The sequence below is a fragment of the Malurus melanocephalus genome, unplaced genomic scaffold, assembly GCF_030028575.1.
Source record: "Malurus melanocephalus ecotype Western Australia unplaced genomic scaffold, MMel_1.1 scaffold_1129, whole genome shotgun sequence".
Taxonomy (NCBI): domain Eukaryota; kingdom Metazoa; phylum Chordata; class Aves; order Passeriformes; family Maluridae; genus Malurus; species Malurus melanocephalus.
The window spans coordinates 31,461-45,057 of NW_026624361.1; the positions used below are offsets into that span (position 1 = coordinate 31,461).

General features: G+C 52.3%; 1 protein-coding gene across 1 annotated transcript in view; it reads right to left on the reverse strand.

Annotated features, from left to right (window-relative positions):
• Nucleotides 1–10,313, reverse strand: part of LOC130586309 (mitogen-activated protein kinase 4-like) — a gene marked incomplete at its 3' end in the record, with an annotated part of 39,412 nt that extends 29,099 nt beyond the window's left edge. Inside the window, exons 1-2 of the mRNA XM_057387090.1 lie at nucleotides 10,221–10,313; nucleotides 2,085–2,290 (exon numbers count right to left, since the gene is read on the reverse strand). The remainder of the gene's footprint in view (nucleotides 1–2,084; nucleotides 2,291–10,220) is intronic.
• Nucleotides 10,314–13,597: the final 3,284 nt, after the last annotated feature.

A 13,597-nucleotide genomic window follows, 5' to 3' on the forward strand; every position in this document is an offset into this window, starting at 1 on the left:
CCGGGAGCATTTTTGACACCCGATCGCCTCAGTGCCGCCGGGCACTCGCCGCTGTGAGCAGAGCAGCCCGGAGGCGCAGGGGTGACGCTCGGGCTGTGCTGTGGCACTCCTGCCCTGCCCGGGGGCGAATATCACTGTGCTTGTGTAAAAACGCTCTTACATTTGTCTCGCATCACTTCCCTGTGTCCCCCATTACAGGATGTATCCAACATCTTTTGGGGGTCAGATCGCTGGCTGCCGAAATAAGAGGGACCTGAGTGTCTCRTGAGTGAGTTTCAGATGTCCCCTGCCAGCTCTGGCCTCGCTGGCACCAGTGAGGTGACACTAGCCAGGCTGACACTGTCCCTTCCCTCTGGGCTCAGCGCATCCTCCTGGGCTCCCTGCCTTTCCCAGGCACATCCCCGGTGCTTTATCAGCCCTGGGAGTGTGGAGCAGCAGCATGCCCTGGCATGGAGTGTTAACGCTTTCACAGGCCCACACACAGCAGGCACTGAGCAAAGACCCCTTTTTATCCATAACAAGTTCTATAAAATGAAGAATTGGTGTAAAAGTGGCCGCATTTCCAGAGGTGCTAAGGCCTGGCTGCTGAGCAGCATCGCAGTGCCCGTGAGGAAAAAAACACATTATAAATCAGAACTGTGTGGGCTGCCTTCTCTCTGCATGGATGGGGAACGCTCAGGAATTGCTCTCCTGGGATCAGCCTCAGTTTCCAGCTGAGCACTGACCACCTCCAGGGACGGAGGATTGTGCGGTGGGGCAGGGTGAGGGGGTTGTGAGAGCAGGTTCTGTGTGTGAGGCTGAAAAAAGAAAACTGTTCCTGGCCCCGGCAGCCTCCTCTCCCAGCTGCAGGCTGCCCAACCCACATCCACACACTGCTCACCAAATTTCAGCTTTCCTCAGCACTTCGAGCTCACAGCCCAATTTTGTTCCGTCAGCTGTATTATTAATCAGCAGGCTGCAAATTATGTTGCTGTAACCCACGTACTTTTTATATTTTAAACTGAAAATGAAATAAATTGGTGCATAGTAAACAAATCCCAGCTTTCTGGCAGCAGCAGGCGGCTGAGCGAGGGGAGCCCTGGGGGATCTGGGGCCAGGACAGGTGGGACCCCAGAGAGAGACACCTTGTCCCGGTTGGAGCCCTGGTCAGCGGATTGGGATAACCAGGGAGGGATTGTCCAGCCAGGCTCCCTGGGATCCCAGGGTGGCAAACACACCCCCATGAGATCATCCCCTCCTGTTCCTCACCCAGCGCCCTCTGGGTCTGTGCAGCTGGGATGGAAGACCCCAAACACCCCCTGCCTGCTCCCACACCCCACATCAGGGAATGGAGCTGGGGAAGGGTCTGGAGCCCCAGGAGCGGCTGAGGGAGCTGGGAAAGGGGCTCAGCCTGGAGCAAAGGAGGCTCCGGGGGGACCTTGTGGCTCTGCACAACTCCCTGACAGGAGGGGACAGCCAGGGGGGTCGGGCTCTGCTCCAGGGAACAGGGACAGGAGGAGAGGGAACGGCCTCAGGCTGGGCTGGGGAGGGGCAGGAGGGACACTGGGGAAAATTCCTTCATGGAAAGGGCTGTCCAGCCCTGGCACAGCTGCCCAGGGCAGGGATGTGGTCCCCATCCCTGGGGGGGTTTTCAAGCCCTGTGGATGTGGCATTTGGGGACATGGGTCAGTGGTGGCCTGAGCACTGCTGGGAGTGGCTGGACTCGATGCTCTGAGGGCTTTTCCAGCGCCAGTGGTTCTTTGATTTCAGAATCACAGAACCCCCACATCGCAGCCGCACAGAACCCCCCAGAGCCGGGCACAGCCCTGGTCATTGCTCAGCCTCAAACAGAGTGAGCATCTCTCCAAACACGGGCTGCGAGAAAAGGACAACATGAAATATTTAAAAAGCTCCTTTGACTTCCCAACCTTTCGTGCAGAGAAAGGACGGGCACGAATGCCGAAGGAGAGGCTGATTGATGGTCAGAGCAGAGCGAGCCTCCCGTGTCCGGGTTTCATATTCAAGCCTTCATAAAGGTCAGTTTGTATTTCTAGCACATGGAACAGAAATGCCATTTAATAATGCATATACCTTTGGAGCCCTACCTGTTGCTGGGAGGTGAGGGCTTAGCAGGGCTCTGGCACGGCTTGGTGGTGGTTTGCACGTCGGTGTGAAGCCGTGCTGGAGTGGTCCAGCTGAGTTAGCCCTGGGTTAGTCACTCCTCCGAAACCACTCTGCCTTTGCACTGATGCCATCAGGAAAAGATGAAYTCTCCAGGGGAATGAGTGACAGCAATGTGTGATCGACTGCCCTGGAGTCATATTAATACACAAGAATAAAGTGGAAATTAAAAACAGCAGGACAGAAAAGTGTTGTGAGTGCCAGTCTGGGGAAATAAAACCRCTCTGGCTTGCTGTGCGCGCTGTTCAATCCTTCATGCTCGCTCTGATGTCTCCCCTAAGCGTTATAAATCAAACTGATAGTTAAATATTGGTGTCTGGGCAGGTAAAGCCTGGCTGGTGGGGGCAGGTGCAGGGAGTGGGGCAGCCTGTGGGTCGTGGTGCTGCACCACAGGAATTGCCGGGGCACGGTGCCCTTGCCCATCCCGCTGTGCCTGAGGCCATCACACCAACCTCCAGCCCTCCAGGGCAGCCATCCCCCCTTTCCTGCCTCTCCTCACCTTCAGGACAGGTGCTGGGTGTGGGCTGGTGCCTATCAGAGGGATGGCTCAGCTTTGTGTCGCTGCAGCAGAGCCGCTGTACCTGAGGGTCCCCCTGCCCTGCCCGCAGCAGGCGTGGCACCTGGCTCTGGGTGGACTTGGGTGGCCACCACTGGACACCAGGGCACGAGCCAGGGCCCTCCCGTGGGCTGTCTTCTGGGGAAAGGGCTCCTCACAGAGCCTGCAATTGGAATCAGGAGGGGGAAATGTTGGAGCACAGGATCTGCCAGGCACAGGTGCAGCATTGCCCCCAGCCCTGCTGGCTCCCCCAGTGAAGAATGGGGAGCTGCACCGAGGAGGAGGAGGGCTGGGACATGCCTGGGAGCAGCACTGGCCCGGGGCTGGCTGATGGGGCAGAGGCCAGCACAGAGCAGCAGGTGCGGGGAATATGGGAGGGGGCAGTGGATGCAATGTCCACACACAGAGCTCCTGGACTGGCTCCGTGTGGTGAAAGCGGCGTCGCAGAACAACCCGTGCACTTGTTATTTATTGCACATCTTTGTTCCTGCTCTGTGCCCGCACAGCCTGTCCCTGCTGCCCTGCTCCCATTCCCACAGCTGCACCCAGGCACCCTGAAATAACAGGAGATTCACTCCTGACTCCACTTTCCCACATTACTCATGGTTTAGTGCTGGTACAAGAGCGCCCATCTCCCGCCACACCAGGGTGAAAGCGGCGAGTGTTGCCACTCACCAGCTGCGAGGGATCCCAGCCTGCTCCTTCCACCTCACCGGCAGCAAAACTAGACAAGAACAAAGCTTCTGATTACCCAAACTGTCATCAATTTACCATCAACTTCCTTGAAGGTTTCCTTTTCCTTCTGTTCTATTAAACTGACCTAAAACTGCCAAGGCGAAGAAGAAAGATGAAGTCTCTCTCACGTCGTAGGCAGCCACCTTTGCAAATCCTTGGGAACAAGCTTGTCACAACTTCCTGGCACCGGGGGAAGCCTCCAGAGCAGCTCTTCTCTGCCCGCCCACATTTCCCATCTCTTTTCACCTCCTCTGTTATTTTTTACATGTGCTGCACCAGCCTTTACGCGCTGAGAACATCTGGGAGCAGAGGCAGGACACCCTGAGGTGACCCTCCTCCCAAATCCATGTGCTGGGGCCTCCAGGGATGGCCTCAGAGAGCCCAGAGTGTGCCAYAGTCCTGCTCTGTCCTGGTTTAGGAGGCAAGGCCTGACCCCCAAAAATCTCCCTCCCGCCCTGCATCCCTCCCTCGCCCACCACCCTTCCCCGCTCACTGCACCAGCCATTTACCCCAGAACCCCGCTCATTAATGAAAGCTCTAATTAACAGCACRGTCTGTGCTGCTCCTAAGCCCCAGAGCTGCAGGTCCAGCCCCGGACACCGGAGCTGCGATGGACGGGGAGAGCCCAGGAGAGCAGGAAGGCAACACAGGGGTCTGCAGCTCCACAGCTCTGCAGTGCCCGGCTCAGCTACTCCTCTGACTGTTCCACACTAGAAACCCAACTACAAGGAAGGAAACAGATGGAATTATTATAAATCTGTTTATTTCTCTCTAAAAGCAGAGGCCTTTCTCTCGTGAACTGGTGTCAGACMCAGATGATGCCCGGGTTAAGCAGCACCATCCCAAAGCTGCTGTTCCCCCAGCCTTTGGAGCAAATCCCTTGCCATAGATCCCAGCTGAGCTCTAATGAAGGAGCTGTCCCAGGAGCAGCTCACCTGCTCGTCTGGGTGTTCCTGCGCTCTCCCAGCTCCCAGAGTTTGCATTCCTGATTGTTTGCAGGACCGAGCCTGCAGAAAGCAGCCAGCTGGGTTACCCACTGCACKGACTTTCACAGGGCATTGCTCCAAATAATCTGGGAGAAGCATGGGAAGCAGAAGAGAAATGAAAGTGGGGGTTAGTCATGGCCTTCCTATTTATTCGTAGATTATTTTACCCATTAATTAAAACCGAGCATGCCTCAGAACGGGCACTGCTTCCCTGAGGTCCCAATTAAGCAGGATGGCTTTGCAGCAGCCTCAGTGGGCATGCGAGGGGCTGGGCAGGGGCACAGGGACGGATGGATGGGGATAATGAAGGAGCTCTGGACATGTGCAGGCAAAGCTCTCGAGTGACCTTCAGCAGCCCGTTTTGGGCAGGCTGGGCGGCGAGTGCCAGGAGATGCTATCTGCTCCGAGAACAGCCCAGATGAGGCATCCTCCAGCCCTTTGTGCTTCAGGTCCAACGCCTTGGGAGCGTTCCAGCCTCAGGAATCACCACAGCCAACTKCACTGCAAGATAAATTCCTGTTCTACTCCCCCAGGACTGGCCATTTTCCTGCATTGCTGTTCTAATTGCAGAGGGTAGTTTAAAGCCCAAGAACCTGTTTTGGAAAGGGTGGAAGCTGTCCAGCCTGCCAGCCCCTCTGATCCCCAGACATGCTGAAGCTGAGCAGGATTTTTCTGCATTATCCTTGTGGCAGGGGGCAATTTGAATGCACAGCTCGGCCCCAAACCCCAAAAAGCTGGCATGGCAAGGGGTCAGGGAGCTGACACCGATGACAACCTCCCTGCAGAGAAGTTGCCAGCCCAGCACTGACAGCAGCACCCGGGTGTCTCACAGGGAGCGTGTTTGAGATAATGCCCAAGGTAGTTTGGGAAGGGAGCTTTTGATTGATGCTGCTGTGCCTTTTCTAGAGGGTCTCATCTGGGAACCCACGAGGGCCAGGCAGGCAGCAATGCAGAGCTGTGCTCTTCCACCCCGAGCTGAGGACATGCAAACACCCTACACCCAACCCCACCCCTTATCCAAACCCCACTGCTGGGTGCTTACTCTGGGGGATGAGGGACCATCACAACAACTTCCACGCCAAGTGTGAAATTCGCAAACAAAACTTCAGGAGTTTTTGTGGACTCTCTGATTTTATAGCTCCTTTGAACCAGGAGTCCTTACAAACCTTAGGAGCTCCCTTCCCCAGAGTGTGGGATGTCCAGCAGCCCAAGGATGGGTGTGGGAGCAATGCTGCGGGTTTCTGGCACGAGCAGCCAGCAGCACCCTCAGCTGCACCCCCCAAAAGCATCAGAAAATTTGTCTGCTGCTGAAGGGCTAGTGATGGTCAAGCTGAGAACCTGGCCCTTTCCCCCAGCCACATGGCCCTGGGCAAGCCCTGGTCATTGTTGGGGGTTTGAGCCCCCAAAGCAGGCACGGTACTCGGGGCAGGGCTGAGCCCCGTGTGTCCTCAGTCCCTGCAGGAATGCTGCAGCTGCGTGGGACATTTGAGCTGTTCCTCAGCCTCTCCCTTCCCAGGTGACGGCAGGCAAAAGTGTCACTGTCCTGGGACAAAGGGGACAAAGCTGATCGTAGGGATCCCCCCCTCTGCCTGTGGTTCACCTCTCGGTGCTCCCCAAGAAAGGCAAGGACAGTCCCACCAGGACAYTGTCCATCACTGGACAATGGATGGGCCAGGGCTGCCTTTATGGGAGCTGAGGGAAGGGACAGCCCCAGCTCAAAGCGACATGTGGAATCCTGCAGGATTTCCCTCTGCTGCCTTTACCTCGCTGCCCTCCCAAATTCCCTGACATCTCCAGCTCCATCTCCATGAACCAGAGCAACCAGTGGGGTCACTGGTGCCAGCCAGAGCCTTTGGGCTGGAGCAGACCCCAGGATGGAGGTGAGAGAGGCTGGACACCCTGCAGCTGACCCTCAGCACGGCTGAGGCCACCGGACCAACGGTGAGGAGCAGGAAGGCACTGCAGCGATTTTCTATGTGCAACAGATTAATCTGGAATTTTATGTTTCCAGCCAAGCAAATTGTGTCTCCTCTGAGGAACTCTGTACATCCTCTGTGTGGTTGGAGCTCGCTGCTCCCACCAGCTGAGGCTGCAAAGGAGAATGAGAGATTGGAAATGCTCCCATGGAAAGGCTGAGGAGCTTTGTGGCTGGGTGCTGCCATTAATCAAGATAATTCATGTAAGAGAGCCGTTCGAGTGATATTAGGCTCAGCAAGAGCAGACAGAGAAAATTAATTAAGGCTTTAGGAGTATAAAGAAGACTCCTGAAAATACAGATCAGATTTCTGGTGGTTTCTGTGGGCACATATAGGAAGCCAGAAAACCAGAGGGACCGAGGACCTGGAAGTCCAGGGCATATCTGGGGGTCAGAGCACGGAGGATTTGGTGGCCACTGTGAGCAAAAAGGACCCCTCAGTGGCTGGACCTGGGTGAAGGTTGGTGCAAAGGCACATTTTTATAATGAAGTGGTTCATTTAGAGGTTCCTAAGCACCCTTTTTGTGRTTGCTGGGGTTCACTTGCCTGCCCCTGAGGCCGGAGACAGTAATAAATTAAAATTCACCATCTTTGCAAGAGCCCTCCCTGCAGCCACCCCTGGCACCACTGCCCAGGTCCCCTCCCCATCATCCCCCAGATGTGGATGCAGAGAGGAGCCAGAGCTTCAACCCCTGTCCTCGCTGCTTTTGGGGTTAGGAAACATTTGGCAGATCTTTTGTATCACCCCACACCAGGGTTAGATGAGAGGGAATAAAACCAGGGGAGAGCAAAGGATAAGACGTGCTGCTCAAGCCATCTTATCATCCCTCTGCCACCTCCCTCTGTGCTCTTTGTGCCTTGAAGTGGCATTTTGCAGAGATGGAAAAAATAGGGATTGTCTTCCCCAGCCACCAAGGGAAGAATTCCCTGCGTGGGCTCCCCATCCTTCCTGCAAGGCTGCCTGGCTGCTTCCCATGCTGCCAAAAGCTGGGACCTCGGCTCTGTTGGGATGGAAATATCCCGCTGAAGGCAGATGAGTGCAAATACTGAAACCAGCATCAAAACAGCTCACGGCTGCAGAGAGCTGAGCAGAGCCTTCCAAAACCTGCACTTTGAGCTTCATCTGCTCCAAAAGTTGGCTCTACAAAGCTCTGCAGGTCTGCATCCCCCCCACCTCTGCACTGCGTGCTTCCAGCTTTTAAATAAAAAACGCTGTTTTGCTGTTTTCTGATGCTTCTGATAATATTTTGCAGAGCGTCTCCCCTGTGCTCTGTTTCCAGGCGATCTTCCCAAAGCTTGTAAAAAATCTGATTATGGGACTGAGAAACAACATCCAAGGGAACAAATCYGAAGCTRAAGTGGGAGAAGCACAGAGGCACATGGCTACACATGGGGAAGAGCTCCTGCAGCAGCATCTGCACGGGATTTGGAGTCAGGGAGACACAGAAATGGTGAAATTTTAATTTTTCACTTGCTTCCCAATCCTTYCCCAGTTCTGGGCACAGACACCTCAAAGCCCCARTCAAAAAGAACCAGAGGAACCAGARGAGCTGTRCAAGCATGGAGAAAAACCCCAAATCCCAGAAAACGCACATCCAGTGTGCTCAGACAAGGACCCAAATTAAAAGACGCAAACGGTAACTGAACCAACACCCATGGAAAATTCAGCACTCTCACCCCCACTGTCCATGGCCCTACAAATGGTGGCACCAAATTCCCTGGAGCAAAGCTGCATTCCTGGCAGCAACATCCCTGGAGCAAAGCTGCATTCCTGGCAGCAGCATCCCTGGTTGAGGAGACACCAGAACGAGGAGGGAGAGTGGGTCTGGCTCAGAGGAGAGCGAGAAATGGAGAAATGCAGGGCCAGGGCTCGCACAAAGCAGCCCCCAAGGCCAGGCACAAGGACGAGGATTTCCTCAGCCAAGGCTGGATTTRAGCTGGATACGGAGAGAGGTTTCTTTCTGTTGCAGACAGAAGCATCAGGACTTCCCARGCTGAAGGGGCAAAGGTGAAGCCAGGTGGTTTTACTGTGGAGCTTTCAAGTCCACGAACAAAAAACATCACTCCTCAGAAAGGGATTTGCCAGGCGAGAGCTCTGGGGAGYGTGGGGAGGTGGCAGCCAGGGATGGAGCACCTTGTGCAGCCTTAACCAGCAACTCGAGGGATGGTCTTGGGAAGGGCTTGAATGCCCTGAGAGCTCATCTTCCTCTGGGCAATGGGATAACACCTCAGGAACCACTCAGGGCATTGAGGCACGAATCAYAAGAGAACCCCTCCCGGCTCCCATCGCAGCGCAGAGTATTGGGGACTTGAGGTGATTTGTGACACTTTGGGGGTGGGAAATGCTGAGCGTCTGGCTCAGGTGCTTGGCAGCTCGGCTCATTCCCGCACAGACAGAATCCCCATGAGCACACCACGGCAGGCGATGGAGCAGCCAAAGCACCTCAAACCCTGCAAACAGCTCCAGGAGGGAAGGGGCAGCCGTGGGGCCGGGTGCCACCGGCACAGACATCCCTCCAGCACCGCTATATTTTATTCATAACCCGGGGTCCCGCCCCACGGCTCGCTCCTCGCATCAGAGGCTGTTTAAATTTTAATTGGCGTTCGCGTGTTCATCCATCCCCAACCAGCTCCTGCCGGAGATGTTGCCATGGCACCTCCCCGCCTGTGCCCCGCGGCACCGCGGATCSTCCGCACCCCGCGGCAGCGTGCGGGGCTCGCAGCGGGGACGCGCCGGAGCGGGCTCAAACAGGCTGCGTTTGTGTTCAGTGCGTTTTAAAGAATCAGTGAAATCGCTGCTGTCCTGCCTAATTACCCACTTCATTATCAGCAGGGGAAGGAAGCGCTGAAACTCCAGCCGTTCCCGAATTTGCCTGGTTGCTTGGAGGGGAGGAGAGAGGAGCTCGGTGGGGCTGGCTCACCAGAAGAGCCCCGGCGCTGGGCTGGGGTGTATCCTGTGGCAGAGCCCCCAGGAATTCACCGCAGGAGCAGCCTTTCCCCAGCTGCTCACACTCGCAGTCCCCTCTCCCGCCCTTGGGGTGCTCCCGGGGCCGGTTCCCAGCGGGAAGCAACCCCTGAGCCTTTCTCTCCTCCAGCAACTCAGCGACAGCCAGAAGGAAACGCTGCTGCGAAGAATAAACACAAAACACAGCGTATCWCCAGCTTGTGACAGCCAGCGTATTATTTAATTAAAAAACTCTATTAAGATCAGTGTGATTTCCCAGAGGGAAAACATATTTAGATTATTTCAGCAGCTGATGCTCACTGCTGTTACTGTAAGGCGAGAAGCAGCTCTGCCCCAGACACCCTCTGCACCAAGGAGTGATGAGAGGAGGAATATTTTTAATGCCAGTTCTTTGTGCAGTCGGGTTTCAGAGCCACTTTCACGTTGGTGAGTCTTCCCAAGGGGCAGCACAGGCTGAGAATTTACAACCCATTTATTCAGACATGCTTAAACAAGTAACCTTCTCAACCCAAGGTTTTTTTTGGGTTTAAAAGCCTTCTGACTCGTAGGATACTGCAGGAATACATTACTGGGCATCGCTAAAGAGTYAGAAAATGTAATTTTGAGTTAAACTCATCTGAAGGCAGCTTGCTGCATCATCTAGAAGAGCTCCTTTCCTTACCAAGAAACTCATGCCCTGGGGACGACACATCATCCCGAATAATTTTAAGGAAAWAAACCTGGTTTATTATATTATCTTCAAAAGATGTGGGTCTTAAGCAAAGTATTCTAGAGAAATTAGAAACTCTTATGGCAGCAGCAGGGAATGAGGGGTCCCATTAATCCTTTAATTTCATTTATTACCTTCCTCCTTAGCAAGGGTGCAGCACGGGCTCGTTAGACCTTCGATCCAGGCTGCCAAGACGACCGGSACAACCACGCTCTTCCCAGATGGAAGCAGACGAGAGACTAGCAACAAACCTGCTCTTAATTAAACATTTGTCTTGCAATTACATACTTGTGCGTAATTATCGCCATCAAGACAAACACCAACTGGATTACAGCGAGAAAAGGCAGACAGTAAAGGTTAATGGGCCCTCTTCTCCCTTTGCAATTATTCCCCAGCTCTCGCAGAGGGAAAGGCAGGATGTCCAGATCGTCTTGCCACTGCAAGGAGGCAGCAAGCCCATTCAAGGAACAATTAGCCTGAGCTGGCAGACTCTGAGATCACAGTCTGAGAGGATGGATGGTGAATTCTTTGGGATCCTGCTGCAGGCTCAGTGCAGCCTCAAGCATGGCCCACTCCAGTGCTCGKGCATCATTCCCCTGCATTCACACCTTCCCGTGTTTTATTACCCTCAGGGTCCACGAGGGTAAACCTGACCCCACTGCTAAGGGTTCTACATCTCTCTCCACACTAACTAACCCAAATTACTTACTCCTCCCTTTCACCCACTCTCAGACATCCTCACACCAGTCTTACAGCTTCTCTTTAATTTGTCCCACCAGGCAACCAGAGCCTCACAGAGGAAGGGTCCAAGCCTCGTTCTCACCTATAATTAGGGGGCTGACTATTCAATTTCTAACAGTTTGGTAGACCCAGATCTTATCTCTATTTTTTGGCTTACTTTGCAATAGCCACAAAAATGGGTTCCTGCTTCAATCTGTGGTCTGCTGTGACCATCGGGTTTCTTCTGACCTACCACTGCCGGCCAGCTCATTCCCAGCCTGCTATGTGACTCATTCCCAACCTGCAAAGTTTCTCTTTCCCATGGATATCTGTGCCTGCCATCATCCCGGGACACGGCATGAGGAGAAGGGAGGAAGCATTTAGATGCATGAGGTAGGGAAGCAGAGATGTCTGGATACTGGATTTTAACAAATTTCAATGACACAGCACCTTGACCACCTGGATAATTCATCACATCCACTTGCAGCTGAGGAGAAAAGGATGTTCAGATATAATCCAAGAGTGACTAGACAGGCTTTTGGCACTCTTGTGCTCCTATAGTGGGTATTGCAGCACCTCTCAGCCTTCCTGACATCCCTRCATACCTGACACAGATGAAATCACTACAGAAAAACACACTACTAAAACAACCAGGATAATAAGGATTACTAAACCAAACATCTAAATGGTTTGATTAAATCTCAGATCTGCACAACAACCAAGTCATGCTTAGTGCTGGCCGTTGTTGCAAAGAGAGCTCTCCAGATGGAAGGTGCAGGTCTCTCCCTGCTCAGAAAGAACCATTTTGCTGCTTTAAGAACTAAAGGTTGCACATAGCAGCAGCCTCGGCGTGTTCCCAAAGGTTAACCTGACATGCTGGGCCACAGCTGAATTATTTATGATTAGGGGGCAATTTCTATCCAGGAATGAGCACACAGGTAGCGACCACCACGCCAGCAAATCGTACAAGGCAGCACAGCTCATGTCTGCGAGGCAGCTCATCCAGCTCCTGGCCTGCTCGGGCCACAGGGAAATTTAATTATTTAGGTTTCTCAGCTGCTGCATAAATATCAAACATAAGACATTAGCTCATAACAGAAATGCTGCTGCTCAGCACAGGGCAGGAGGAGCTGCATCAGCAGAGAGGAGTGAGTTGAGGCTGGCCAGCACAAAAAAGGAGATGGGAACAGGAGCTGAGCACCTCCTGGGAATAAATTGCCCCTGAAATGTGGGAAAAGAGAAAATAAAAAGGAAAAAAAAAAGCAAACCTTGGAATGGATCAATCCACAAAACTTCTACTAAGAATGAAACAGGTTTAAAAGAATGCCAGGAGAGTCCAAGCAGCTACAATTCATGAAGTGATGAAAAGGCCTGGGTTCATCACTTATTAGTCTCASGTCAATTAAATAAGATGAACAACAGAACAGGAATAGAAAAATAATTGTGTTGCTTATTCAGTGCTATGATATTCCACTGATTTATCTGCATTTAGTAAATCCATGAAGAATTGAGGAAGTGGGAAAACCAATTTTCCCAGGGCTATTCTCCATCAAGGACACTGAGACTGCAACCTGATACATTGAAATACAAATACACTTCATTGATTTTGATCCCAGCTTTCCAAAATACTGAGTTTTATTCAKCTTTGAAAGCAACACATGTAGAAATGAACGTGTTCCATGTTTCTGTCTGTACATACAAAATGTTTAAATACCTCTGTCTATACATAAACCCCAGTGTGTTTAAAGCTGTTTTGTTTAAACAAGTTTYCCTGCATTTTAATTGCATCCCAATTCCCAGGAAATTCTGTGTGACACAAAAGTTAGGTTAAAAAAAAAAGTAAAAATCAACCACTTAATAAGCCAGCACCATTGTTTTTGTACCTTATTGTGGAAAATGATTAGCCTAATTATGAGATATTAAGCTTTGCAACTGCTTAACTGTGTATTATCCTGGCTGTGACACACACATATTCCAAATTTCGCATGCAGGAGAAGGCAAGCAGACCTTTAACTGCAATCCCTGTGGTTCGTCTGGATTATTCAGTCCCACGAGGCACAGCATGCACCATCCTAGACAAAAGGTTTTACACTCTTTAATTCATTATTTTTTTAATTGAGAGAACAATTCAGAGGGTCATTCGATAAAACCTTACATGAGAGAGAAACCTTTTCCAGCTCAGAGACTCCTCTGTCACAGTCCTCAGTACCAACTACTTTCTTTACCCAGTTCCCTCACAGCTCTTGCCAGCTCTGTTCAGCATCAGCTCCCTGCAAGCAAAGATCCATGAATGACATGAAATGCTCCTTTTCTCTTCCTCCTCGTGGGCACCATGAAAGGGAACATGTGCTCTTGCAGATGGAAATCGCTGCCTCCTGAAACAACATGCAGCACTAAATACTCGGGGGTACAAGCTGCTCGGAGCATTGGTTYCTACAGATAATTATTTCCATTAGTGCCTTTTCAAAAGAGGAGTTAAGGAGAACAAAAAGATTCTTTTTTTTTTTAAACCGGCAAAACAGCAAAGCAGCAGGAGCAAAGAGCATTTTAAAAAACCAACTTGGTTTTGTCTCAACTTTTTGGAGGCCTGCATGGGTCTCTGAAAGGCACAAAAGCCAGCTCCCCTGAGACGTGTGGTGCCTTTCTTCTCCCGGGGAGCACAGTCCAGCAGCTCCATCAGTTCCTRCCAGGCAGTGCCGTTTTCTCACTGTCACACAGCATCTCTCCCCTCCTCCACCACCACAGCCTGCACAGGACTCAGTTTGATTTCTCAGTTTGATTTCTGACCATC